Here is a 7850-nt window from a genome sequence, read left to right as displayed (position 1 = left end):
GTCTGGGTACCTAGTCGTTCTGGTGTCTATTTTGGCAAGGTCAGCTCTCAGCGCCCCTGTAATCCATCCCGTCGCTCATCGAATTGCTTTGGAGACTTCTCGTTTCCAGCGGTTCCAACATATATCAACCAGCTTGAGTGATCAGTTGATCAATAGCCATGATTTTCAACACTTAAAGCACCTATGAAATGCCCGGTCGTATAAATCAATTCTGTGTTAGGCGTCACTGACTCTTCTGCAATGCATAATCCCTCGCATAAATTTGTACTTATGCAGATGCGGGCTCGCTACGACAAACCCTTTTGACTCATCTGGGGAAGTTGAAACAAGAGAACATTTTCTCCTCTCTTGCCGGCGGTTTTCATTTCAGAGAAAGCAGTATTTATAGGTCGCTCTTTCGACGTTAGGACTCCCACTTCCAGCTATTTTCTCGTTCGTTGCGAGCGCCAATGGATTCTCGTTAAGTACTGTTCGCGGCTGCCTTCGTGATTACATTATTGCAACTGGTCGGTTACCATGTTAACTGCGCAGAAAATGCTGCCGCGTGTCCAAAAACTGTATTTTATTCCATTGTTGGTGCTTCAAATTTGTTGAATTTATATGACTTTTTTAACAATTAAGTATTTTCAGTTTCAAACATTCCATTATTACATTTCGTCCCCTAACGCCTTTTTTTTCCCCTGTGCATATATTTCCTTGGCATTCACCACCGTACCCTGGCCAGTCCCCCCGCGTGGGTACATGCCATGTTTACTGAGGAAAGCAACGACCACATCGTGCTGCTCGAGGTGCTTCTTGGGTCTTGGTACGCGACTCGCCTAAATCGAGACGACAGGATCAAGCCTCCGAGTGTGCCGTATACCTTCTTCGCCGCGACCCTTCGACCCCTCCCGCGTCCTGCTTCTAGAACTTTGCTGCAGCGTCCTCTCGACTCTCATCGGTTCCTAGTGAGGCCGCTCCAGGTGTGTGTGTGTGTGTGTGTGGGGGGGGGGGGGGGGCGCACGAAATATACCATTACAACTTTCATCTCAGAGACTCGCTACTTCTGCCGCCTTCATATATTTCTTCCCGCCGCGGCCATCAGTTCAAGGTTGAAGTGCCAAGCAGTCGCACCATCATCCATTTCGCCTTTTCATCCCCAAGACAGCTAAGGAATGGAACCACCTTCCCGCTTCCATTGCATCCATTACAATGTCCGAGTTAATTAGGAATGTTGTTAGTGATTGTATAACCCAATTCTGCTGTACCAATATTGTTCTTGTATGTTTTTTACTACCCACTCCTCTCCGTAATTATTCGACCAGAATAAATAAATAAATGAACAAACCGTCGTCAAATGGAGTTGTCGCTCAATCGCATATTAGTTCCATGACTTAAAGCGGCTCTTACTTATGCATAGCCGATACATTATTTTAATGCAAAAAACCCGGCTCTCTCCTAATCAGTCCTAATCACGTAAGAATTTCCGTGTGTTTAGAACTGATCGCACTAACGGGGGGGGGGGGGGGGGTTGACATTGATTTCATCACAATTATTTCACCGCGCGAATGTGTCACAAAATATAATGCGCTCGGATTGTAGATATTTGCAGTTGATATCCTTGTACCGCAGTGTGTCGCTCTAGCAGTTGGGAATATTTACCTTCCTGCTGGCATTCCTAGAACGGATTGCTTGGGTGCTTTATTGCGCAATAAGTATACAACGTGGTTTTTGCGGGAGGCTTCAATTCACGCCATGTTATATGGGGATTTCCGCACAGATTTCAGTGGGCAAGTTCTTCGGTCATAGATGTCTGCAAATGATGCGCGTTGTTACGACAGCGGTGCTATTACTTTTATTCGCTCTTATTCGCGTTCAGCGATTGATTTGACTTTCGCTGTTAATGGGGTTGGGATATCTTCACGGTCGCGAGTTCACTGTGGCACGTCGAGTGACCACTACCCGACAACTTTCACTATAGTGTGCAGTCCCCTAAGGGCGACCGGTTCCACTCAAAAATTCGCAGAAGACTATAAGGTCACTGGTGGCTCAGTGCTACACTTGGTCCCGGCTTTACGTGGCGAGGAATACAGTGCATTCAGCCAGTAGGGTGCCCAAGTTTCCAGCATTCTGTACTGCACACTTGTGTGCTACAAAAGCAGCCGGGTTCAATGCTTGTATAGTGACATGCGTCATTTCACTGTAATTGTCCGCATTAAAAAGTTGGTTTGTGAATGAATTGCTTTCTTGGCATTTCCCTTGTAGTGATTGAATATCGAGAACATCACTCTTGCTACACCATGCAAGTTGCACGCGTTTGAAAAGAATTATAGATGCACGGAGTCTAGGTGGATAGCTTAGAGTGTACTGGTGTAGTCAGTGGGGCAAGAATGTGCTTGCTACACATGTACTGCTTGTGATATGCAGGAGATATGACGTTCAAAGTAGTAGTTTTGATTCAGAAGGAATCTAGTTTAGCTGTACTCGACTCTCGTTATTCGACTAGATAGGAAATATGCCTCCCTGTGGTCCCTTTGGTAGGTGGGCGATGCCCCTTTTCAGAGTCTAAGGAAGGTGGGAGAGCGGCACGGAGGAGTAATGACAATAGTGCATGTGCATAACACTCATTTATGTCGAGGAGCTTGCAGAAGCTGTAGAATGCTTCGGCAAGCATTTTTTTTTCTTGTGCTATAATCTTTAGTCACGAGACCCTCCCCCCTTCCTCTTAATGACCGAGGGTGGCGATGCATTTTCCTTGGATGCAAAGATTGCAAAGGCCTCGGTAGAGAACATATTTTGCACCAGATCTGGGTTTCTAATTGCCAAGGAATGGCCCATGTGAGCCCAGGGCCCACCCTTCGAAGAAATGGAGGAGTGCACGTGTTTTATGCGCGTATGAGCGGCAAAGAAAAGCCGAGGACACCCATAAAGTACAAACCAACAAGCAGGAACTAGAGGGAAGCTTTGTGAGCAATACTGTGCAGATGTAACTTTGTGCTTAGACTGCAAAGTTTTTGTAAATGTGTTATACTGAAAACTGTAAGGCCACAAAGTAAAAAACTGCATTCTGGAAGGGTGCACAAGATGTAAACCAAGCATCGCCTTGGAAGAAAAACCCAACTATAGGTGCTGTTTCTGAAAGGCAGGGGGAAAATTTCAATGCCTATTAAAGTGATTACTAAACAGTAAAGTGATTTTACTGTGGTGCATGGCTTGTTTTCTATTGACGTGCACATGTATTGTACCTAAATTTGTATTCTTAGAAAAATGATATGGGTAACACACATAAAAGCACTTCCTGTTAAATGATTTAGTTCAAGAGCAAGGAAGGATGGCAAAATGAGGGGCTCATTACAATGTACATGGAGACAGGCAATAGTCATTGACAATTACTGCGAGTTGGATTTGAACGTTATACATCTTTATACTGCCACTTTGTACTGGCCTCCTACCTGTCGCCTTCCCACCCATATCCCGCATCTTTGCCCAACACTTTCCCTCGAACGGGTGTCGGCTGGGACACCCTGGTCACGTCGTGGCCATCATCTGCAAAAGCCATTTTTGAAGACGGTGAGTGCTCATGTTCAGAACTTGCAACTATCTGTCTGTAAGCCCACCCTTCACGCATTAGCCCAAAAGGGGTCTTCAAGTAAATAAAATGAAACTTGGGGCATGAAGAAACCTTTGCCTCTGCCAACAGCCTGTCAACACCACCATGGCGTGCATTTCTAATTCTGCAGGCATGTGCAAGCAGGACGAAAGAGAACACTCAGTAATTATGAAATTAAGTTTTAAACTTGAGAAGGCATCAAAGGACTCGTACATCTAACACAAAACTTTGAAGAATTAAATATGCTGCTCACTAGCATATGGGGAGTAATCACTGCCTGCATGCCCAGAAGGACTTGTCTTTCATATTGCTTTGAGCGGTTCATGCATGCTTTTGCATGGAATGTGGCCATCTCTGGGTTTCCATAATAACCTTCTGTAACTAAGACCCTTGCTCATGGGCACGTTTGCATTGAGCAAACTATTTTGTCCGAAACTCCAACTTAACCTGCTTCTTGTCAAGAAGTTTGTTACACTCCGGTGGCTATAAGATGTTCATGAATGCACTCGGAAAAATTTTTTCAAGACTTGTTAATAGCAAAATTCGGTCTATCTCAACCAGCAACTCACTGTGCTTCTCTCTGCTATGCCCTCTCCAAGACAGTTTCTCTCACATGCAGAGTAACCAGCCTTTGCAAACGCCATCTCTCCTCCTCCCCGTGGACAGGTGCGATTAAAATATGAAGCATGTGTCTTGTGACCCATCTGTGCCATGGCAGGTTTCCACCAACACCCATCACCTGGACATGGCTTATCCCAACAGCACGCTGCACATCTCACTGTGCTAAAGCTTGATAATACCTGGTGCACTGGCTAAGTGGCTACGGCATTAGATTACTGAACCAAAAGTTGTGGGATGGAATCCCAGCCATAGTGACTGTCCATCAAGACATTGCAAGTCAATACTGCCGCTGGTAGAGTGGTGAAAGAATGAATCTGAAAAAGAACTGTTACAAATTGCTGCCCCTGGATTCCAAACTGCATTAGTATTTTCCGAAACTGGAAACATGGGGCAACGCTGTTTTTCAGTTACTCTGAATTGATTCTGGATTCTGTCAAATCATGCTTCTGAAGTGCCACCAATTTAATTGTGTTTACTGCAGTGTTCATGCCCCTGTATGCGTTATACATACTTACATGCTTTATCACCAAGTTTTCAGTTCTGTTTTCAGTTTTGTGTTTTGTATTATGAGCACTGCTTGTTTTTGTGTTCATCCTAGTGTGTGTTTCTAGTGCGTTATGTGCGCAGCATTGGACGTTAGAGAATTCCCCTGTGTAATTCTCTGTCGGGTCTTTATGATGTCCGAAATAAATATGGCCGTGAATGTACACTTGGCTGCCAGAGTGTTACTCTGAATTGAAAAAGAGGATTGTGGAGAATTCTTGTGCGTTTCCAGCAACATGCACATGCTGCTGCAGAAGAAAGAATTTATCTGCTTTTCCTGCTACATAATGTTTTGTACCATTGGCAGGAAAAGTAAATGAACCAAGAAAACGAATTTTAAATCTTATTTCTTAGAACCTGGCTTACCTCATCGGACCTGGCAAACATACCTCAGTGTTTACTCCATTAGTAGATGCCAAGCATAGTAGATCGCACTTGTCATGCTTGTCATTTTCTGACTTCATGTGCTAAGCTGTCCTGGAGTAAATATTCAGTCACTTCTGTGGTCCCATTTACTTTTCCAGATATTCCTTACATAGATGCTTGCCCTGGCGTCATTCCAACTGTCATGTTCAATGACCACAACCATGGCATGAAACTTTGCGTTTTTAGTAACCAGCTTCTCATTGCCACTAATTGTGAATGCCGAGTGTTACATCATCACCTGCAGGCGGCCACCTACTGATTGCCCAGAGATAAATGTATAAGCTTTTCAGAGGCCTACAATTAGGATTAAGCTTTGTTGTACTAGCTTTAAAGATGACGAGATCAAAAAGTTGCTGCAGTATTAATAGTACAGACGTATGGCACTGCAGTCTTTTATCTGTTGTTTGTTTCGTTTGCGTGGTTTAATGGCCCACAGCTGTACATGGGCTACGGAGGACGCCATAGTAGAGGGCTCTGAATAATTTAGACTACCAGGGATTCTTCAGCACACTGACATCGCACATCACATGAGTGTTTTTCATTTCACTTCCATCAAAATGCGGCCACCGCAGCCGGGATTCAACCTCAAGTCCTTGTGCTCAGCAGTCGAATGTCATAGCCACCAAGACACATGGCTGGTCTGCACTCCGTCATGTTGTATCCCGTGAGATGGTATGCAAGAAAGTTATTTCAACTCTTTTCAGCAAAGTGAGTAGCGGCAGCTGGATTATCCCCACATTAAGGTGTTTAGCATAATGCATTCCACAATGTGCTACTACAGTTCACTGCCACATGGTGCGAGCCAAGCATGTGGCATGGCACGCACACATGGACACCTGCACAACACACATGTAGCGGGCTCCAAACAAAAGCAAATCGCAGAAGCACACATCTTTAAATGTGCTGCGTTTAACGCACATTTCTTCAGTGCTCACAATGTGACTCTTCGAACACATGAAAATCACTGATAAGAGTATGCTGTAATAGTACGATTTATAGCAACAAATGTATACTAAAATACACACTATCTTCATAGAAAATAAAATACATACTGAAAACGAAGTGGTTAGCAGCCACAAATATACCCTGCTTGCCTCGTGTTTTAAAGCTTTTCGAAGTGTGAATGGTGCATCAATAAACAGTGAGGAGGGGAACAAACGTCATTACTGTTGGTTTCCGGCATTCAAGCTCTTGAATATTTTCTCGCAGAATTCACAACCCGTGCATATTTCCACAACCAAGCAGAATCTGAGGTGACTGAAAGGCACCGTTATGTTTCGTTTATTGCTCTACTGCATTTATGCACTGAAAATGTTCTTTCAACCATGATAGGTGGCATCAAGTTTAATCCTCATGTTCAAGAGTGTGATGTAGAATTATGAAGATAAGCACACTCTCCACACATACTCAAAAAATTTGGTCTAAAGCTGAAACTTGAAACAAACACCACTTGTTTTCACAACTCACACAAGCTCACAACACCTACAGGAATGTTTGTCCTTTAGCAAGTACTTAAAGTTAGAAACTGGATCACAGATGTCCTCATTTCAGGTTAGAAGGCAACAGCTGTAGTCTTAAAATGTTCACCAAACAGCCTCTGAATATAAGCTTGCATAAGTTGCTTCTTCAAACAAATAGCACGTTAAAAATTTCTCCCCTATAAGAGCAGTTAAGCTCACTATAAAATTACATTAAAGCAACTGCTAACCTTTTGGTTAAGAGAAACTGAGAAGAGATGATAATGATGTAATTTCCTTGCAATGCAGTCGCTGGAAGGAGTGGCATGACCGTATTGTTCTCGATGTATTAAACTCCGTTTAGCCAGTACGCGCACTTCCTCTACGCTGTCCCCTATTACCAACCATGCACTGCCAATATATCAGCAGGAGCCGCCGCCGTGGCTCAGTGGTTATGGCGCTCGGCTGCTGACCCGAAAGACGCGGGCTCGATTCCGGCCGCGGCGGTCGAATGTAAATGGAGGCGAAATTCTAGAGGCCCGTGTACTGTGCGATGGCAGTGCACGTTAAAGAACCCCAGCTGGTCGAAATTCCCGGAGCCCTTCACTACGGCGTCCCTCATAGCCTGAGTCCCTTTGAGACGTTGAACCCCCATAAACCAAACCAAACCAATATATCAGCAACTTAATCCATAAAACTGCAGAGGAACACTGCCGGCGTGCTCATCCTCTTTACCTTGCGACGAGAGCAGAAACGCCACATCTTAGGGTTAAAAGCCCAATGACCCTATAAATCCCTCGTATTTCAAGGAATAATGCAGGTGATTTCGGCTGTACTCACCTTTCCTCGCTCTGTCTTTCCACATGGTGTCACATGGCAAAGATAAGTAATTTTATACAAATCAGTAACGTTCCCAAGCGACAGATGCATGTCTCGGCTTTGGAACGTTAGTGTCGTTTCGTTTCGGTGCTTTCAACTCAACAACCCAAAACTTTATTTCGCTTTCCTGTGTCTCTCTGCTCGGGGTGCCTTGAACTCTACTACACCCTCGAGGCTGTGAGCCTAACAGCATTGTCGCGCATTACGCGATAGCGTATACAGCTGGTTCGGCCGAAAAGCCGTCGGCGCAGTAATAGTCGGCACAGCGTGTCGGAAATAATCGGGGGCTGCGGTAAAAAATCGTATCATGGTAATTTGTGGTTGTAGTGATTGAT

Source organism: Amblyomma americanum, chromosome 1 (assembly GCF_052857255.1).
Source record: "Amblyomma americanum isolate KBUSLIRL-KWMA chromosome 1, ASM5285725v1, whole genome shotgun sequence".
Classification (NCBI taxonomy): Eukaryota; Metazoa; Arthropoda; class Arachnida; order Ixodida; family Ixodidae; genus Amblyomma; species Amblyomma americanum.
This window is presented reverse-complemented; position numbering follows the sequence as displayed.